Here is a 22,728-nt window from a genome sequence, read left to right as displayed (position 1 = left end):
TCAGAGATAGGGAAGTGGAATACATAGATTTCAGAAGGAAAGGAGGAGGAGGGAAGGAAGAAGTAACTTATTTAGAATCTACTACATTCAAATACTTCATGCTTAGCACCAAACTTTCAACCATGGTTCGACCAACATTTTGCCAGCCTATCTACCATAAACATCACAATATTTTTAAGACAATGTAACATGAAACGCAAACTTCAAACTGCCCAGCTACCCTTAGTTTAATTATCAATACAAAGATCCACACATAGGTCTCATGATTTCCCTTATCTGTAATAACTAGTGTATATATGTCTAGGATAAGCAGAAGAGGTCAAAAGCTATGCACAGGGCTGGCAAGGTGGCTCAGTGGTAGAGTGCTTGCCTTGCATGCCTGAGGCCCTGGGTTTGATTCCTCAGCACCACATAAGCAAAAAGAAAAAAGCCGGAAGTGGCGCTGTGGCTCAAGTGGTAGAGTGCTAGCCTTGAGCTGAAGAGCTGAGGGACAGCACCCAGGCCCAGAGTTCAGGCCCCATGACCGGACCCAAAAAAAAAAAAAAAAAAGCTATGCACATATGACCATATAAGCTGATGCTAAGCAAAATGAACCCCAAGATAGGGACACAAGAGATTTTATCTTTCTTGTTGCTCTTTTTAGTGTACTTACAATGTACTATGTGATTTCTTTTTGTTTCTTTGTATGTTCTTCCCCCATGGAAATGGAGTCATTACCTTGCTCATGTAACTGTAACCCCTCTGTACAGGATCTCTAATATATATATATATATATATGAATTTAAAAAAAATCCATACTACTTGGCATGTTAGTTGGTGACAGCTTTTTATCTCTAGCCGAATCTGATGAAGAGTTGGAGAAAAAAAATAACTAAGCCAAACAAACAAACTAAAAAACAAAACACTGTCATAATCAAAACTCTTTGGAGCATGGGGAAGTCTCTGGACAAAACCAAAGAGAGCTTTGACCCCAAAATTATGGGTCCCACAGCTATAAGCTCCCAAAGGGAAGATTCTAACCAGGCCCTAATATAAACCCTTTCTTTTTCTTCGACACTTCTAAATATCCAAAGATATATGACAGGCACAATATTAGTAAAACCTAAATCTCCTACTTAATTTTTTTTCTTTCTTTAAGAGTAAAATTTGCAACGATGAGAGAACATGCTTTATTCTGGCCTCAGCATTCAATTCCCCAGCGCAGATGTACAACAGAAAGACTACATCTAAAGCAATAGTAAATGGATGCTGACTGGACATAAGTCTGCATTTCTCATTTCAGTAGTACCTGAATGAATGATCCAAAACACATACTGTCCCCCAAACAATAACAGCAGAGAAAGACTATGCCAGGAACAGAATTCCAAAAGTTCTTACAGGGTTAAAAATGGGCCAAAATGAACACAGTCAAGTTGTCTATGCTTAATGGTGAGTCCTGTACAATCAGTACACAGAGACCAAGAGGCTTAATTCAATGTGGGAAGAATCTTGGGGCTACTGATGGGCCCTTTTAGGCTACATTGGTAAAGGCACTATTCTGTATTTAAGAGTTGTTCCCTAAGACAAATACCCTGTGTTTTCTCTACATGATTTAAAAATAAAAGAAAACAAAAGAAAAAATTTAAAAAGGAAACTGTGGGAGGGAGAGAATATGACCAAAGTACATGGCATGCACTTATGAAAATGGCATAATAAAACTCATTTAAAACTGTGTAAGAACATTTTAAAATGGGAAAGGAAATAAGAAAGAGTAATGGAGTGATATGATCAAAGAACATGGTGTACATGAAAATATCCCAGTGAAATTCATCACTCAAAATAGTTTTAATACACTGAAAGTAATTTTTTAAAAATAAGTTTTCTTTTTTTAGCCAGACCAGTAAGTGGTAGGAAACTAAATTTGAAAGATAGTTGTCTTGGAAAAAATTATATTAAGTGAAGTAAGCCAGGCCCAAAGAAACATAGGTCCCTTGGTTTCCCTTATTTGCAATAACTAGTATATATCTGAAACAAGCAGAAATGGTCAGATAACTTGATGTTAGGTGAAATGAACCTCAAGATAAGGACTCAAATGTTTTTTCTTTCTTGCTATTGTTTCTAACATATTTATAAGATGATTTCTTTGTTGCTTTGCATGTCCCTCCCCCATGGTATAACCCCTGTTTTCACTGTATTTGATGTTGGTATAATTTGGGGAGAAGAGGGGGAAAAACAAATTGTTTAAATAGGGATACAGGTGGACCCATTGCAACAATGAGATGTCGAAAAACAAACTTTACAACTTTGGTGGGGGAGTGGGGGGTGAGATGGGAGGGCAGGGATGGTAAGGGAAAACAAAGGAGGAAGCAACAATGCTTGATAAGAAATGTACTCATTACCTTGCTCATGTAATTGTAACCCTTCTACACGGTATTTTCATAATAAAAAACTTATTATTAAAAAAAAGGAAGTTGTCACAGCAGTTTAAACTTACAGAAGAATCCAAGTATATAAGATAGAGAAAATATAGCAGTAACAGTTATTTTATACTAACTATAACATACATTTCATATGTGATGCCATCATCATAAAGGACTTCTCTATGGTCAAGTATAGTACACACATAGAAATGAATGTATTCCTACCAATCTATTTTTTAAGTAATCATAAGATGCCTTATACTCACAAATTGGTATGTTGAATTGAGAGCTCTTTGCACAATTAAAGATAATGAAATAATAATTGCATTCATTTATAAAATATTCACTGTAGTTAATTAAACAACAAATCACAACCAGTTAAGTAACAGAAGAAACTTGGGGGCTAGAAAGCCAAAAGGTTAAGACATATTAGAAAACTATATAGAAGAAATCAGTCGAGTATTATTTTAGTATGTAGCACAGATCTTGGTAAATACTTAATGAATACCACACCATTTCTGACTAGAAAACAAATACTTCCAATAGATGGATTCAATTAGGTAAACAGCATAATTTGTTCAGGAAAAGTACTGACGATCTGAATCTTTCCATAGCTTCAAATTATTCTCAAATATTCAGTAAACAAGCTGATATGTTAAGACATACCAATAAAACAGAGTAGTTGGTTAACAGTTTTAAGAGAGTGGGGATAAAATAATCCACTATATAAAGCCAGGTATAATAATCTCCAAATATAATTACACCCTTCAAGCATAGTAAGGGAGGGTGGACTTAAGGGCAGTTTTCAGTAAGTGACTCTCCAACTCTTTGAGTACAGTGTTTGGTTTTGAGAAAATAAACAGAATCTAGAACATAGAGTATTATCCCATATTTAGGGTCTATATATTATATTATAAATATGGGTCTTAGACAAGTGAGTATCTGTAATGCCCAGGACCAGAAATATTTTGGATTAAAAAAGGTAGTGGGGGGGGGGGGGTGGGAGTAGGGGAGAGATGTAAGCCAGGCACTGGTGGTTTACAACTGTAATCCTAGCTGCGCAGGAGACTGAAATCTGAGTATTGTTTGAAATCAATTTGGACAGAATAGTCCTAGAGACTCTACCTCCATTTAAGTGAGGATTAGAACACCAGCTTTCAGTGAAAAAGTTGAGAAAAAGGTCTGGTATGGACACAAGAAAGAAAGAAAAGGAAAAAAAGATAAGAAAATGGGGAGGGAAGGAGGGAAATATGCATGATGAAAGATCTTGAGGAGGTGCCCCAAGTCTAAACATAACATTCACTTATATTTCATACATATCTTATATCTATGGTCTGAATATCAATATGCAATAGTTTTAGTGTGATTGAATTTTGTGTGGGGTGGGGCCAGGGACATTGTCCCTACATGTTGAAAAGCTGTTTTACTTTAAGGCTGGCATTCTACCACTTGAGCTATAGCTCCACTTCTGGCTTTTTGATGATTAATTGGAGATAAGAGTCTTATGGATTTTTCTTACTGGGCTGGCTTTGAAATTTGATGCTCAGATCTCACCTCCTGAGTAGCTAGGATTAGAAGTATGAGCTACCCCAATGCTTGGCTGTGATTGAATTTTGACCACAATTCATCACCTGAGCTCAAGTGTGGAAGTTTCCAAGTGTAGGATCCTGTCAGTGCTCAAAATATTTCAGATTTTGGATCATATCAAAATTGTGGATTAAGGGTACTCAACCTGTATTAAGGAACTATTTCAGCTTGGATTTTTATCTTACAGTAAAAGAGCTATAACCACAGAAATAATAAAAAAAAATACTGTTAACAAAACACCAACTCCTAGAAGATTTATAGAAAAGTAACAACAACTTAATATTTCCTAGTCTCTTGTCAATTCATTATCTTCCATTTAAAGGTGTTTTACATACATTTTAAAAGGCCTAAAGGAGCTATTATAATATTTCAAACTCAAAAGTATTCTCCTGAGGATTAATATAACATGCTCCCTATAACCAACCAAAATCTCAATTTGCTTCCATTAATATGTCAAGACTGTAAAAATAAGTCAAGACTAAAAATGGTGGGTTCTCAATCTCTTGACTTTTTTAATATCTTGGATGATATTATAACTTTCACAGACTTTGGAGCCCTAATATATCCCTATAAAGAATGTAAATTGTATCTCTATTATCATGAAAGATGTAAAGGAATTAAGACAGGCCTTACCTCCCTTCTTATTTTACTTCTGTATTTTTGTGATTTGTGGCCTCATAAAACTGGTTTTCCAAAATGAACTTCATTCTATCTGCCATTGTTTCCCCACAATCACCAGGATTTATTTATTTTTCACTTACTTATTAAAATTTACCAGGTACAAGACTCTACAAGGAGCAAGTAATATGAGAAAGTCACAGTCTCAACTTTGAGTTTTAAATCTAATGGATGACAATACTCATACATAAGCATCTACTCTACTAGGCAGTCAAGTGCTACCACAATGATGAAACCAAGCTCCAAGGGGTCTGAGAGGACTCAGCTATGAGAAATTGGTAAAAAAAAAAAAAAAAAAAAAAAAAAAAGTACAGGAGATATTATTTGAGCTGGATTTGAGAGGATGGGGTTTTGCTAATCAAAAATAAAGGGAGGGGAATAGAATGGAGCAGGCACTGAATTTAAGCAAAAGAAATACAATGAAAAAAATCTGCAAAAGCAAAAAAAAAAAAAATGCGGGGTGGGAAGGTGGCTCAGTAGAGTGCTTGCCTTGCATGCATGAGACCCTGGGTTCGATTCCTCAGCACCACATAGACAGAAAAAGCCAGATGTGGCACCATGGCTCAGGTGGTAGAGCGCTAGCCTTGAGCTGAAGAGCTGAGGGACAGCACCCAGGCCCAGAGTTCAGGCCCCACAACCAACAAACAAAAAAAATTGCATTGAGTACCACATACCACAGATTGGCAAGGGTTAGTAGCTAAGAGCAGGGTTTATTCTAATCATGCTAGAGAAGGAATGAGGTAAGTAGATCACCTGAACTTTTTGTCAGTGGTTTCACCAGCTTTCTTCCTCTATAAGTCATGCGCAGGGTGGTCAGCAGAGAATCCAACACAAGGGAAGAAGGAAGAGCCAAATCCCAGTGAGCTGTCAAGGTGCAGGACCTAAAACTGACCAGGCAGAGAATCATATCTGTGGTCACTCCTTCTCATATCAATCTAAAAAATCTATAAAAACAGTGAAATAAGAATTTCCAAAGAAAAAGTAGAAGGGTATAAAAGTAACCCTCAAAAATCAATGGCTTTTCTGTATGCCAACTATGAGAAGAGCACGGCTGAAATCAGGAAAGCAGCTCCATTTGTAATTGGCCCACAAAAAATAAAATACCTAGGAATAAACCAAAGAAGAAAAGGACCTTTATGATGAAAACTTTAAAAACCTGAAAAAGGAAATCAAAACAGAACTTAGAAAGTGGAAAAAACTTCCCATGCTCCTGGGTCAACATTGTTAAAATGGTAATACTTCCCAAGGCTATCTACAAAAATGTGATACCTATCAATATTTGGACCTCATTCTTCAAGGAAATAGAAGAGGCAATACAAAAATTCATATGGCACAATAAAAGACCCTGAATAGCAAAAACGATCCTTAACAGAAAGAACAGTGCTGGAAGAATATCAATACCAAATTTCAAACTCTACGACAAAGCCATAGTAATCAAATCAGCTTGCTACTAGCACAAGAACTCAGGACCAATGGAATAGAATTGAAAACCCTGAAATGAACTCACAGACATATAGCCACCTAATCTTCAATAAGGGAGCTAAAAAAAGTAAAATGGAAGAAAGACAGCCTCTTCAGTCAGTAAATGGTACTGGCAAAATTGGTTAATCACCTATAGAAAACTAAAGCTAGATCCTTATATATCACCCTGCACCAGAATCAACTCCAAATGGTTCAAAGACCTTGGAGTCAAAGCAGACACCCTGAAAACATTACAGGAAGGAATAGGAGAAACCTTGGCACAGGCCGAAATTTTCTTAATAGAGACCCAGAAACATAATAAATCAAAGAAAGATTGGACAAATGGGATTGCATGCAGTTGCAGAGCTTCTGCATGGCAAAGGATATAGCTAGCAAGATCAATAGAAAGCTTACAGATTGGGAGATCTTCACTAGCCATACAACAGACAAGGGTCTCATATCTAAAATATACCTGGAACTCAAAAAATTAAATCTTCCAACAACAAACCCTCAAAGAAACAACTGCCCAATAAATAAGTGGGTTAAAGACTTAAAGAGAAATTTCTCTGAAGAGGAAATAAGAATGGTCAATAGACACATGAAGAAATGTCCAACCTCTCTGGCCATAAAAGAAATGCCAATCAGAACAACATTGAGATTGCACCTCATCCCAGTTAGAATGGCTATAATCAAGAACTCTAATAACAATAGATATTGGAGGGGATGTAGACAGAAGGGAACCCTACTGCATTGTTGGTGGGAGTGTAAACTTGTTCAACCACTTTGGAAAGCAGTATGGAGGTTCCTCAAAAGACTCCACAATGAGCTCCCCTATGACCCAGCAATCCCACTTTTGGGCATTTACCCAAATGATCACTAACAAGGCCATACTAGAGCTACCAGCACAACTATGATTACTGCAGCATTATTTACCATAGCTAAGATATGCAAACAACCCTCAGTAGATGAATGGATCAAGAAAATGTGGTATATATACACAATTAGAATTCTATGCCTCCAAATATCAATACCAAATTTCAAACTCTACTATAAAGCCATAGTAATCAAAACAGCTTGGTATTGGCATAAGAACAGACCTCAGGACCAATGGAATAGAATTGAAAACCCAGAAATGAACCTACAGACCTATAGCCATCTAATCTTCGATAAGGGAGCTAAAACAATAGAATGGAAGACAGACAGCCTCTTCAGTAAATGGTGCTGGCAAAACTGGTTAACTACATGTAGAAAACTAAAGCTAGATCCTTATATATCACCCTGCACCAGAATCAACTCCAAATGGATCAAAGACCTTGAACTCAAAGCAGACACTCTGAAAACATTACAGGATGGAATAGGAGAAACCCTGGGTCTCCTTGGCTCAGGCCGAAATTTTCTGAATAGAGACCCGGAAGCACAACAAATCAAAGAAAGGTTGGACAAATGGGATTGCATAAGGTTGCAGAGCTTCTGCAGGGCAAATGACATAGCTAGCAAGATCAATAGAAAGCCCACGGATTGGGAGATCTTTACTAGCCATACAACGGACAAGGGTCTCATATCTAAAATATACTTGGAACTCAAAAAATTAAACCACCCAACAACAAATCCTCAAAGAAACAACTGCCCAATAAGTAAGTGGGCGAAGGACTTAAAGAGAAGCTTCTCTGAAGAAGAAAGAAGGATGGCCAATAGACACATGAAGAAATGTTCAACATCCCTAGCCATAAAAGAAATGCAAATCAAAACAACATTGAGATATCACCTCACTCCAGTTAGAACAGCAAAAATCAAGAACTCTAACAACAACAGATGCTGGAGGGGATGTGGACAGAAAGGAACCTTACTTCATTGTTGGTGGGAATGTAAACTTGTTCAACCACTTTGGAAAGCAGTATGGAGGTTCCTCAAAAGACTTCACATAGAACTCCCCTATGACCCAGAAATCCCACTTTTGGGCATTTACCCTAATGTTTACAAAAAAGACCACACTAAAGCTACCAGCACAACTATGTTTATTGCAGCATTATTTACCATAGCTAAGATATGGAACCAACCCAGATGCCCCTCAGTAGATGAATGGATCAAGAAAATGTGGTATATATACACAATGGAATTCTATGCCTCCATCAGAAAGAATGACATTGCCCCATTTGTTAGGAAATGGAAAGGCTTGGAAAAAATTATATTAAGTGAAGTAAGCCAGGCCCAAAGAAACATAGGTCCCATGGTTTCCCTTATTTGCAATATCTAGTATAGGTATGAGTCAAGCGGAAAAAGTCAGAGAATGTGATGTTAGGAAAACGAACCCTCAAATATGTATTTTAATGTTTTTGTTTCTTTCATGCATGTGTTTCTAACGCATTTATAAGATTATTTCTTGGTTGCTTTGTATGTCCCTCCCCCACAGTGTAACCCCCGCTTTCACTGTATTTGATGTCAGTATAACATGTGGAGGAGATGGGGACAAACAAGTCGTTTAAGGATTCAGGTGGACCTGTTGCAACAATGAGAAGTACAAAATGTCATGTCAAAAACGAGCTTTACAATGTCGGTGTGGGGGGGGAGGGGGGGGAGGATTGGGTGGGGGGGAGGGGGGAGGCGGGAAGGGAGGTGAAGGGTAAACAAAGGAGGAGGCTGCAATGCTTGGTAAGAAATGTATGCATTATCCTGCCCATGTAATTGTAACCCCTCTGTACAGTATGTTCTCAAATAAAATAAAATAAAATTTAAAAAAATAAAAAAAATAAAAATAAAAGTCTAAACTGAGACATATGCTAAACTATAAAAAAAAAAAAAAAAGAATTCTATGCCTCCATCAGAAAGAATGACATCACTCCATTTGTAGGAAATGGAAAGACTTGGAAAAAAATATATTAAGTGAAGTAAGCCAAGCCCAAAGAAACATAGGTCCCATGGTTTCCCTTCTTTGCAAGGGACAAGCAGAAAAGGTCAGATAAGATGATGTTAAGTGAAATGAACCCCAAGATAGGGACACAAGTGTTTTTTTCTTCCTTGCTATTGTTTCTAAGGTACCATGTGGTTGTTTTTTTGTTGCTTTGTATGTCCCTCCCCCACGGTATAACCCCTGTTTTCACTGTATTGGGGAAGGGAAAAAACAAACTGTTTTAAATAGGGATACAGATTGACCCATTGCAACAATGAGATGTACAAGACGCTATGTCAAAAAAACGAACTTTACAATTTAGGCGGGGGGTTGGGGAAGTGGGATGTGGGGGGGTGTAGCTGAGGAGTTGGGATGGAAGGGATGATAGGGGGAAAACAAAGGAGGAGGCAACAATGCTGGATAAGAAATGTACTCATTTCCTTGCTCATGTAACTGTAACCTCTCTGCACAGTATTTTCACAATAAAAAACTTAATTAAAATAAAGAAATTTTAAAGGAAACTTGCCTTCAATTACTTCTCTAAGCAATTAACTCAGCCAGCACCTCTTTCTTTGCTTCATTAGTCAGGTAACTGGTGACAGGTGACTAGATTCTGCCAATAACAGTAAAAATGATTAATGCTAACTTCCAGGCCTAGTCATAAAACAATTCCACATGTGGCCTTTATGTTGTTGTTGTTTTTTCCTTTTTTTGGGGGGGGGGGTTGTATAGAAAGCCTTGCACTTACTTGCCTGGAACTCTACCACTTTTGAGACATGCCTTTATCCCAGCTTTTTGCTAGTTATTTTGGAGATAGTTGTCTGTCAGACTGGGTTGGCTTTGCATTGAGATCCTTCAGATCTCGGCTTGCTGAGTAGCCAGGATTACAAGGCTTGAGCCACCTGTGTTCAGAGTTTTTCTCTGTCCATATAGTATAAAGTGTGCAGTAATTTTAGAAGTTGTCTATTGAATATGAAAAGGCTACAAAATGGAAATACCTGAATTCCTAAAGGACTATTGAAAATAATACCACCTGCCATGTGCTAATACTCATTTTGGATCTCATGTAGATAAAAGTTCTTTTGTGTTAAGCTAGTGAAATTTAAGAAACCACCTATCAAAATATTTTTTTATAAATTTTACTATGGTTATTTAAGATGTATATAGACAATAAAAGGTTACTACACTGAAACAAATGAACATATCTCTACCATCTTACATAATTATGTTTTGTTTTTGTGGCAAAAGCAACTCACTTAGCATGAATCTCATATGCAATAAATTTTATCACTTATGGTCCTCAGACTATATCATGAAGTCTCTATACCCTTGTCTATCATACATACGTTTCTCGGTATCCTCTGACCTATATCTCTCCATTTCCTTCCTCTCCCCTTCCACTCCTAGTAACTACTGATTTTTATTCTCTGTGTTTTATTTTTAGATATTAGTAATGCAACGATTCATTGAGGAAGGGAGCTACAGCATGCAGTAGGTCCTTACCACAACAACTGCAAACATGGAAAGGGAAGCAGGCAGGATCAAGTAGGAAGTCTCAGTCTGAATAATAGTTTCAAGAAAGGTCTAGTCAGACCAGTGAAAATTCTGGAGCCAGTGTGGTGTACTAGAAAAATCCCATTGCAATGAACCTGTAATAAGAACCACTATCATGCTCCATTATCAACCAGGAGAATCCAAAGGTTAAGCAGGGCCTTAGCATCAATGCAATGGTGGCTATGGGGCAGAGCATCTGAGTCATCAGTCAGCCATGCTTCTTCCATCGGATACTACACTCTTCAAATTTCCAACTTTCAAGTCTCACTTGCCTTTGCTTCTCATTTACCCATTTCTACACCTAGCCCTTCTTCCGTTGCTCTCATCTATTAGCTCCTCCTCTTTCTCACTCATACACTCTATCGCCTAGAGTGAAAACACTGGATATTCAATCTCTAGAAGATTTAAAAATATTCCTTAACCTTCTTTTTTTTTTTATTTAATTTTTTTTGTGAACATACTGTACAGAGGGGTTACAATTACATGGTGGGCAGGATAATGCATACATTTCTTATCAAGCATTGCAGCCTCCTCCTTTGTTTACCCTTCACATCCTTCCCTACCTCCCCCCTACCTCCCCACCACCAATCCTCCCCCATCCCCTCCCCCCCCCACCAACGTTGTAAAGCTCGTTTTCGACATGACCTTGTACTTCTCATTGTTGCAACAGGTCCACCTGTATCCTTAAACGACTTGTTTTTCCCCATCTCCTCCACAAGTTATACTGACATCAAATATAGTGAAAGCAGGGGTTATACTGTGGGGGAGGGACATACAAAGCAACAAAGAGATAATCTTATAAATGCGTTAGAAACAAATGCATGAAATAAAAAAGCATTAAAATACATCTCTAAGGGTTCATTTTCCTAACATCACATTATCTGACCTTTTCCGCTTGACTCATACATATAGTAGATATTGCAAATAAGGGAAATCATGGGACCTATGTTTCTTTGGGCCTGGCTTACTTCACTTAATATAATTTTTTCCAAGTCTTTCCATTTCCTAACAAATGGGGCAGTGTCATTCTTTCTGATGGAGACATAGAATTCTCCTTAACCTTCTTGTTCTTTCCTTTCACATTAAAGTTTCTAGTAAGAGCAGAACAAACAAACCGTCTTCTTTCTCATTTTTCCTTGCTCAAACAATTGTTCCTGCCAGTATGACTGAATGTACTAGTTGCCAAATCCAGGAGAGCTTGCTTGATCTGTGTAAAGTATTTAACATTCTACACCATTGTCTCTTTCTGAAAATCCCCACTTTGGGTTTTGGAAAATGCACCCTATCCTTAAGTATTCCTCCCCTTCATATATTCCTTCTATGTCTTCTTTTTATTTCCTCCTCTTTAAATGTCCATTGCCTAGAACTGGGTCACTTTATTCTGTCTCCATTAATCTTGCTCTCCAATCTTAAGATCTAATTGAGCAGCCATAAGCTAATGACATCACTCATACAGGCACCCAAACCAGAAATCTGAGAGTTGTTTTGAGTTATTTCTTCTCTCAATCCCCATATCCAATCAATCACCCAGTTTGTGGGTTCTTTTTGTTGTTATTGTTGGTGTTTTGGTTTTGGTGCCTGTCCTGGAGTTTGAACTCAGGTTCTAAGAACTGTTCCTGAGCTTTTGTGCTCAAAGCTAGCATTCTAGCCCTTGAGTTACAGCTTTACTTTCTGGTATTTTGGTGGTTAACTGGAGATAAGAGTCTCACAGACTTCCCTACACGTGCTGGCTTTTGAATCATGATCCTCAGATCTTAGTCTCCTGCCACCAGCACCTGGTTGGATTCTCTTTCTTAACTGACCCTAAATCCATCATCTCTTAATTTCTATCCCTGCTGCCAGTGCCCTGTCACTTCTGTGGACTTCTGTAGGAGCACAGTAGCCTGTGCTCTGGCCTTGGATCACATTAGTTTTCTCTGCTTTGCTTCAAGACAATATTTCTATAGCACAAATATACTTATGAAACTTCATTAAAATTCCTAAGGCGATTCCCTATATATAAAAGAAAATCTCCTCAGAATGATGTGTAAGATCCTTACTGATTCATCTTACTCTATGTCACCAAACTCTAGTCACATTGAACTCTGGAATTCATAGAATTTGGCGTGTGTTTTGTGCCTCTGTGGGTCTGGGCAAGTCTCTTTCCCTGAATACATTTTATCCCATCCTTGTCCAATTAGAAGAATTCCCCATATATTCTTTCAATATTCAGTTTGGGATTTCATTTGTTTAGTAATCTTTATTGACAGACTCACTTTTCTTTGAGCTCCTTACTAATCCCATGCTGCCAGCCTCAGGATATTCAAGTTGCTCTTGTACTGTTTATGACAGCTCATGACACCTACCCTTTCAGACAGCTACCCTTTCTTGTTTCTTTTGTACATCATAACATGAAGTAGGCACCTAATGTTTACTTATTGGAAGAATGAATGATGAACAAACTCTATCTCCCATCTTGAGTTTAGCCTGACTAAATTTGTATCTTACAAAGATAGTTCTTGAGCTGAAGCTCAGTGGAGATCTTGCAAAGACCTGAAAGAGTCTGGGACCCAGTATTACAAAAAAAAAAAAAAAGCTGGGGGCTGGGAAGGTGGCTCAGTGGTAGAGTGCTTGCCTTGCATGCATGAGGCCCTGGGTTTGATTCCTCAGCACCACATAAACAGAAAAGGCCAGAAGTGGTGCTGTGGCTGAAGTAGTAGAGCGCTAGCCTTGAGCTGAAGACCTCAGGGACAGTGCCCAGGCCCGGAGTACAGACCACACAACTGCCAAAAAAAATGCTGAGGGGGGGGGGGGGGAGAGGAAAAGAGAAAGAAGGAGGGGAAAGGAGAATTTCATCTACTTGGTGTTATGACTGGCATTCAGCTTCCTAAGAACAGGATTTGTTTTTGTCTTGAGCTGATTCCTGAAGTCCAAGTCTGCCAAAAAGTCTATGATGTCATTAAGCTTAACATTTTACTGAGCTAGTAACATTACTCAAAATAGTGTGCCAATAAATCAGCTTTTAGCTCAACCTCAATGAAATCTCAGAGCAGGCCTCCCAAGTTTTCTACAACTAACCGGTGATAAACATTTCTGACTATAACAACTGAAAGGCCCATCAGTTCTTTTCATTATAAAAGCATCATGAAAGCCTCTTGAAAATTTCCTTCTAACCACAGATTTAAGTAGCATGTGCTTCTTGGCTGTAGATTGATGATGCCAGAGAAATGCCTTGAGGATGGAAAGCTTACAAGTCTAGCCAAAACACTAAATGGCTTCAGGGCATCAAGAGAAACTCATTGAAGTAGGTAAATGTTTGGAGAAAATCTGTGTCTAGTGGGTGGTTCTTTCATGTATATACAAAATTTTCCTTTGGGGCGCTGAATAGGAGTTCTAATTATCTCCCTATAACTCTCTCTACATTCTCAAGTTTAGTCAACACTGCTGTTTCTTCCCTTCTTGTTTGTCCTCTGCCTAAGTTTTTTAGTTAAATTACTTCATAATTGTGTTGTACTATGTCAGAAAATGTGTTTATCTCGAAGTGTTTAGGTAGGGGTAAAATGTCTCAAATGGTTCTTGATTGGGGAGGGGGGGTGAGGGGAGTGGTTCATGCCTGTAATTCCAGCTATATAATCCCAAAGACAGAAGTTGGAGGATCTCACTCCAAAAATGTGAAACACCATCTAACAAGTAATTTAAAAACAAAAAGAGGTGAGGGATGGCTTAACTACTAGAGCACCTACTTAGCAAGTGCAAGGTCCTGAGTTTTAAAAAATCAAGACTGCGTTATCAAACATTCACATGCAAGTCTTATTCGAATAGCCTGCTGTTGTCAGGATATGTAGATGTGGTAAAAGAAATAACAGTATAACTAAGAACTTACTGCACTTTTGACAAAGCATGGGCTCTCCTTTCCTTCATTTTTACTAGCACAACACCTTTGAGACATTTCCTTGTATGGAATCACACTGGACACCACTTCTTTCTCACCAAGTAGGTTGGTCCCATACTTGAAGGGTACCATTATATAGGATAGCTACTGTAATTCCACTCTTTTTCCTGAAACCATTTCCCATTTTCTCCAAACAGGATTTCTAAATAGCAGTGCTCAAAACAAGAGTACATTTCCAAAGTTCAGACAGAAGTCTTGTGTTAACTTCTGTATAGAGAATTTTGTGCTGGCCACATATTTTTTGGATGCAAACTTTGCTATAAATGTAACTTTCTTTAAAGTATCTGTGTTAATATGAAATAATTTTTTTTGTGGTACTGGGGGTCGAACTCAAAGTCTTGGGCTTGCTAGACAGGTGCTCTATTACATAAGCCACACCTTTAGCACCTTTTTACCAGTAAGGTCTTACTTTATGCCTGGGCCAGCTGTCTGTGGTCCTCCTACGTTAGCTTCCCCATAACACTGGGGATGATGGATGTGCATTACTGTGTCCAGCCATTGTGTTTCCATAGTAGCTGGGATAACAGATGTGTGCTACTATGGGTTGAGATGGAGTCTAGGTACCTCTTTTTTGTTGGGCTGGCTTTGAACCATGATCTCATCTCTACCTCTCAAGTAGAAGGATATAGGCGTGAGCCATAGTACCCGGTTCACAATGCTAAATTTCCAACTTCCACATTGGGATTTTAGCTCCTTCTTTCTAGAACATGGCTGCATTTAATAAACCAGATGTATCTACAGTAACAAACAAAGTTTCAAAACAACTTAGGTGAAAATCTTTTTCACCCAGGTAAAAATCTTTTCTAACAGAAGCAATTCAGATAGCTTGTAATCAACCGTATGTTACTTTCCCAATGAGAAATACTAGTTACCAGGTAAGGAATCTTCCTAATAATGTCAACCTATGTGGCAGGTATGGTGCTCAGGACCTTCGTGTGAGTATTTCCTCATTTTATTTTTTTCTATGACAGGGTAAAGTAGGTAATGTTATAGGTTGTAGATGTAGGGGACAAAGAACTTTGAGGAAAAATGAACATTAATCAAGCACTGCCAGGTGGCACTGTGCCATTTAAGTGTTCTGCAACTTTATAATGTATTAGTAGACCTATCTCACAGAGGGGAAAACTGAGAAGCGTACAGCCAGACAAAGGTTGCACCATTGAGAAATGATCCTGTACTCTCTTTGGTCAAGTACAACATGGGTATAACTCCTCCAAACCTGGAGGTGGAACTAAAAACCACTGAGGGAAATAGCCTGCTAGCCACTGAACCCACTAATGCTGAGTGGACTCAGTGCCTTAAGGGTACCCAGTAAGTTCTTTCTTAAATACAGAGGGAATGAAAGACAAGCTTTGTGTTTCAATTTAACCTAGATTTTGAAGTCAATGAATATAAATCTCAAATATGGCCCATAGCTGCCCCTTCTAAAGATCGTATAAAGCAGAAAATACAGAAAAGATAAGCTCCAGAAAACCACCAGTATTCACTGGCAGACTCTTTCTCCACTGTCTTTCTTCTTGTCTAACTGACTATCTGGGAGTACAGTTATACATACAGTTACACAGCCAAAAGGCACAAACAATCTATAAATTGGCAAATGGGTAAACAAATTATAGTATAATTGTGGTGCACAATAGCATCTTAGCCAGCTTTTATTGCTTTAGGACTTAATATGGATGATCCTCAAAAGTATTATCTGAAGGGCTTGGGCATAGTGGGTTATACCTATAATCCCAGCTGATTTGAAGTGGAGGTAAGAGGCTGTCTGGACTTTTCTATTTAACTTTGAGGGAACACACTAACAGATTTCTTCTTATGAGGTCTCTAGCAGCAGTCTTTTTGGGTGTGATACATTCAGTGATGGGGTATGCATTGTTCTAGCATTGGAAAAGTTAGCTATCTGAAAAGCAAAACAATCAGGTGGTAGGGCACCTGCAGAAGGCTTTGAGTTCAATCCCCAGTACTGCCAGAGTATAGGATGGGGGGGGGCGGGGAGACTGACATTATGCTAAATGAAAGAAGTCAGAAATGAAAGATTGCATTTGTAAGATTGTATTTATATGAAATACCAAGAAAAAGTGAAATCATAGATGCAGAAGCAGATTAGCAGTTGCAGGGGGTGAAGAGAGCAGGCATGGGGTTTCCTTTGGGATAATGAAAGTGTTTTAGAACTAGATAATGATGCCAATTGCACAACACAGTGAATGTACTAAATGGCACTGTATTACATGTTTTGAGAGTTAACTTTATGTCACATGACTTTAGCTCAACAGGAAACCTGTACAGATGAGAATACACTCCTTCAGTATATGCTGTACAAAGCCACACACAGGCCCCACCCTGGGCCCTTTTTACATTACACACAAATAGACAGATGGATTTCCTGTAAGTAAGCTGACTTTTGAAGAAAAAAATGTTAGAGAAAAAGAAAATGAGAACTAAGCCATCTCAAAAAAAAAAAAAAATCCAAACAAAACACACTTAATGTTCTTTGTCCTCTTCTTATCTCCTTTATCCGGCTAGAACAATGCATACCCCATCACTGAATGTACCACACCCAGACTGCTGCTAAAGACCTCATAAGAAGAAATGTTAGTGTGTTCCCTCAACATTAAATAGAAAAGTCCAGCAGGCCTTTAAACATTTCAGAGAAGTTCAGACCCAAACAACTAGGAATCACTTTACCTATCAGAGTGAGAAAAACGTTTAAAGATTTCCAGCATTAACAGTGATGAGACAAGCAGGTGTTCTCATATTTTGCTGGTGGGAGACTCTACTGATGCAACATTTTTGGAATGCCATTTGGCATTATCTTTGACTCAGCTTTTATGAACTCACCTTTCAGACACCAAATAGATATGTGAGAATTTACTTTCAGTATTGATGAGAGTGATAAAAACCTAGAGCGCTTCTGTGCGCTGACATATGGGGGCAGTTAACAGATTATGGTAGAACTATAAATAGGATTTAGGCAGCTTCTTTACAAGAAGCACTAGCAGGGTACTGGTGGCTCGTAACTGTAATACTAGCTACTAAGGAGGCTCAGTTCTGAGGATCACAGTCCAATGTCAGCTAGGAGTAAGAAGTTCATGAGACTCTTATTTCTAATTAGCCAGCAAAAAGCTGTAAGCAGAGGTGTGGGTCAAGTGGTAAAGTGCCATCCTTGAGTAAAAATGTCAAGTGAGAGCACAAGGCCCTGAGTTCAAGCCTCTGTACCACACTGGCATGTGCACACAGATATACACAAAATGAGGAAGGAAAGAGGGAAGGAAGGAAGGGAAGGAGGGAGGAAGGGAGGGAAAGGAGAGAAAGAGAAGTTTTATTATTTTTGTTTTTTTGCCAGTCCTGGGGCTTGAACTCAGGACCTGGGCACTGTCCCTGAGCCTCTCAGTGCTCAAGGTTAGTGTTTTACCACTTGAGCCAGTGCATCACTTCTGGTCTTTTCTGTTTGTGTGGTACTGAGAAATTGAACCCAGGGCTTCATGCATGCCAGGCAAGCACTCTACCACTAAGCCACATTCCCAGTCCAGAAAGAAGTTTTAATAGTAAAAGATTAAGTCTGTTAACTTATATTTGGACTATATTAACATCAAAGTCTTACAAAAAAAGATGCTAACTAGATTATAATAAAACTTTCTGGTAATTCAAAAAGATTACTAACCATTCAAGGTAAGTGATTAGCAACAATAAATTCTATTTAAAAACTGAAGTCTAAAAGAACTGAAAAATGAATAAAAACCTATACATCATCCCAAAAGACATTTCATCATTTACCAAAACTGTAAACATGAAGCAAAACCATCTTGGCTTCCATTTTTCTCCCTTCTCACACTTTTGACTGAAGGTGCTAATGAGGACAGATGTCAAAAAGCAGGAGAGAAACAAGGTGCTTGGTGGATAGCAGCCACAATTTTTTTTCCCAGTACTAGGGCTTGAACTCAGAATATTATACTTGCAAAGTAAGTACTCTACCACATGAGCCGTTCCACCAGTCCTAGAGGTAGGAGTTTCATCTTCATGAGCTGACTCTATTTTAAAAAGCTTCACCTGCTGGTATTCTGTTTCTGGCTTTTCTAGATGAAGACTTATTTTCTAGAAGTAGAATATACAAATAGCAGTAAAACTGGCTAAGGAGAAGACAAAAAAAAAAAAACTCAATAGGCTTACAGTCGGAGGCTAAAATAAAAATGATCATTTGTAAATACAAGTTTCATCTCCTCCTTAAAAATTTTAAACTAATGCTCAAGTGAGGTGTATCTCCAAATCTGTAGCTTAAATAAAAACAACTATGACAGACACTGTGGCAGATGAAATGCTTTACAAGTCATAGCCGTGATGCTGAAATAAGGGATCCTGGATTCTCACCAAAGAACAATCTGGCTTTGAAAGTTCTGGGACATGTTCTTGTTCTTATGAGACTTCTGAGAACTTAGAGAAAATGTAGGTTGTTGCCATATAGTTTGGATTAACATGAAGAGAACTCAGATAAAAAGGAGTTCCCACTCTATGAGGCAACACTATAATCTGGTTGAATTCCTTCTAACCACCAGCAATGTATTCCTTAGAGGTTTTGAAATACATATCCATAGCCCAGGAATAGGACATGTGGTAGGTATCTGTGTGGACTTCTTTATTTATTTTTTTATTTTTTTGTCAGTTGTGGAGCTTGACCTCAGGATGGGTGCTGTCCCTGAGCTCTTCTGCTCAAGGCTAGCACTCTTTCACCTTGAACCACAGCACCACTTCTGGTTTTTGAGGGGTTAATTGCAGATAAGAGTCTCATGGACTTTCCTACCCAGGTTGGCTTCAAACTGCAATCCTCAGATCAGCCTCCTGAGTAGCTGGGATCACAGGTGTGAGCCACCTGTGCCTGGCGACTGTGTGGACTTCTAAAGCATGTACCTCAGTCTTCTCATCACTCAAATGGACTTGGTAACAGTATTTTCTTCAGAAGTTGTGACTAAGGAAAGACTGGTTAACAGATGGAAGAAACTTGTAGTAATAGCTGGGTATACTAACTTAAGCACTCAATCCTAGCTACTTGGGAAGCAGTGATGGGAAATCAAAGTTGTTTTTACCAGCCCAGACTAAAAGAAGTTTATGAGATTCCATCTCAATCAAGGACTGGGCATAGCACCACACATCTGTTATCCTAGTCACTGAGGAAGCAAAATGGCTGACTGAAGTGGTATATGCCTGTCCTTCGCAATGACACAGGGAAGCACAGGTAAGAGGATTGAAGCCCAATCTACCCTGAGCCTAAAAGTAAGGTCCTACCTCAAAAATCAATACAAAAAGAGGCTGAGGTAACATAGCTTGACTGTGAGACCTTAGGTCCAATCTGAACTACTGCCCAAAAAGAAAAAAAAAGGAAAGGAAAGGAAAGGAAAGGGAAAAGGAAAGGAAAAGGAAAAGGAAAGGAAAGGAAAGGAAAATGATCTGAAGTAGTTTCTCCAGCACAGTAAACACATTAAGTGTTAATTATAATGGCTCCCAGAAAGTCTGGCCTGCACAGTGTGTCCTGAAACAGATGGCCAATCATTCCTTTGTTATGAAGCTTCCCTCATGCAGAAACACATTTTTTAGAGGCTCTATACAAATTCTACTCATTGCCAAGGCTCAGGTCTAACTCATACCTAGCAGGGATTAGATGTCCCCAAAGCAAGTTGTTCCTTAGATAATGAAATGTAGACAGAATGCAGTACTGACATCAGAAGGAACATTGGTGCTGGAACTGGAGGCTTGACTTCACTATGGTATGTGCTTAATGAACCATATACCTGGGGATTTGATGTCTCCAAACCTCAGCTCCTTTCTCTGAAAAACAGTTCAAAATTGCCACTTTTATGAGTTTTCCTCAAAGATGGAAAGGAACAAGGTAAAGCTTCTATGCTATCATGAACCAACGACATCAGCATGTCCCCTGCCTCTGCCCTAAGGACAATACTATGAGAAATTAAAGAGACTCTTGGGAGTTGGGGGGGGGGGGGGAGGGGAGATAGCGGATTGACTAAAAGAAGCCTTTTCCAAGTCTAGGAGAGTATTCTAACAACTCTGTCCTTCCATTATAAAATTCATTTTAACATAACCTGCCAAGAACATGGCTGATTTTATTCTTGCTCTAAGAAGGGAATATTTTATCCATATAGCCCTTCTCTAACTTTTATATGATATTAAGGTTTTCTTGTTGTTTTTAAGATTTGTTTCACAAAATCCAGAAAGTCCATATAGAAGAAGTAGAAAAAAAAGAGTTGCCACTCAGAGTAATTTGGAATGTTTTTTTTTAATACTTAAAAAGGGAATTTTAAACCAAACGTTCCACAAGCAAATCAGAAGCAATACAAGATAAAAACGCCAGCGAGACAATCTGGCAGCCATGCCACCAGTATTCAGGTGGCAGCTCCAAGACTTACAAGACCAGCTAAAGGAAGTGGGAGCTGCACCTTTACACCCGCCTCCGCCTGACCACCTGTGGCAGCCTGAGGAAGCCAACAACCCCCACACACTTTCCAGCTGCATCTCCGTCAGCCACAAAGTACGCACAGACAACCAGCCAATGCAGAACATTCTATCACAAGCACCAATGTGAAAAGGGAGAGATTTTCAACTTGAGATGAGTAACCTGTGTTATTTAGATTCTATCACCAAGACCCAAAGTCAAGCTAAGGGGAGATCCCTTGAAACACCCCAACACTGATAACACTACACAAAACATCACAATCAGATTCTCGGGGGTACTTGAAAGGCTGAGGCAGCAAATCCTCTGGTAGTGGGTGAGGTCCAAGTGGTGGTCTCTTGGGGGCTGTAGCTCTTGCCTGTACTGTTCAATGACAAATGGAAATGTCGCTGGGTCCCAAAGCAGAGTCCTGTTCCAGGACTTCGAATCAGACTGGACAAAGAATAGACCAATGACCCTATGACCCCACATTGTCCTACACATGAAAAGCCTGGGTTTCATTGAATGAATGGAATTCACATGTTCAGAGCAGTGTTCTTTAAAGGGGTTGCTGCTTCAGAAATTCACAAAAGCCATGGAAGTCAAGTGGAGAGAACAGGGAAAAATTAAGAACAACTGTTTATAAGTCATTTAAAAATTTTTTATTCTACTTGAATAATTTTTATCACCATGTTAAGCAGCTAAATTAGAATGCACCTGCACTTTATTGTGAGAGAACACACCTGCTCTTCAAATATGACTTGAAAATAATTTGGTTTTCCCCTTTACCTACCTAGGATGCTCTTGTTTTAGATTTAAGCTGGAAAATGAGAAGAAAAGTTGAATAAATTCAAAATCTGACTGCAGCTTATAAACAAACAAATTATCAATGGACATTAGAGAAAATGTGATTCTTTAACATGCTCCCATAACACAAGCTATACCCACTGTTTGGAAGTCAGAGCAGTCTCACATCACCAAACTCCTAACAATATGCAGGGGCTGTCTACAAACACAAGGAATATCTTCTTAGAACAGTTAGGCTGTTAAAAGCCCTGCCCTAAGTTAATATCCCTCTACTCTAAATTAATTGTAATTTACTACTAATCGCATCTCTGATGTTCTTTGGCCACTGAGGTCAAAGTAACTATAGCAAAATGTTTCACATATTACCATTTCACATGTAACTATACAGAGACACTTTCAGTTAGAGCATCAAAAGTGGAGGTTGTCTTTCTCTGCCTGGTCCTCCTAAGTCTGATAATGCTTGTAAGTATAACTAGTTACACATCTTTTTTTCGGTGCTGAGGAGTGAACCCAGGGCCTAGAGTACTTGAAAAGTACTCTAGCCTAGTCTTTTCCCCAGCCTTTAAGATATACATCTTTAAATGATCAGTTAACGCTAATAAGCTTTAAAGGTAGACACTGAAGTCTTTTGTGCTGACAAACCCAAAGAACCACATTTCCTTCAGACAGGATGCCTTTGGGTAAAAGTCTGACTTATTTTTTTCTTCTAAAAAACCAGGTTATAGTATCTGTAATTGCCCCCTCTTTTTTCTTTTTTCTTTTTTTACAAGAATGTAAATTCTACTGCCTGTAGATTTACCCAAAGCAAGAGAGGAAATTTCTGTATGTTTTTGAGAACTATAGTTTTTATTATAAATTCTAAAATGGAATTTCCTGCCATTTGCCCCATCCCCTATTACCCTGGTAAAATGGCCATCCTGGAACTAAACTCATCTTAATTTCCCACCATCATTTGCAAGAACTTCCTTTGGAGGGAAAAAAAAAACTA

General features: G+C 38.6%; 1 protein-coding gene across 1 annotated transcript in view; it reads right to left on the bottom strand.

Annotated features, from left to right (window-relative positions):
• Positions 1 to 22,728, bottom strand: part of Bach2 (BTB domain and CNC homolog 2) — a 356,175-nt gene that overhangs the window by 314,146 nt on the left and 19,301 nt on the right. The window contains exon 2 of the mRNA XM_042679581.1: positions 5,418 to 5,551. The gene's annotated coding sequence lies outside the window, so the exon portion shown is untranslated. The remainder of the gene's footprint in view (positions 1 to 5,417; positions 5,552 to 22,728) is intronic.

The sequence above is a fragment of the Dipodomys spectabilis genome, unplaced genomic scaffold (assembly GCF_019054845.1).
Source record: "Dipodomys spectabilis isolate Male_0828 unplaced genomic scaffold, ASM1905484v1 ptg000053l, whole genome shotgun sequence".
Lineage (NCBI taxonomy): Eukaryota > Metazoa > Chordata > Mammalia > Rodentia > Heteromyidae > Dipodomys > Dipodomys spectabilis.
This window is presented reverse-complemented; position numbering and strand designations above follow the sequence as displayed.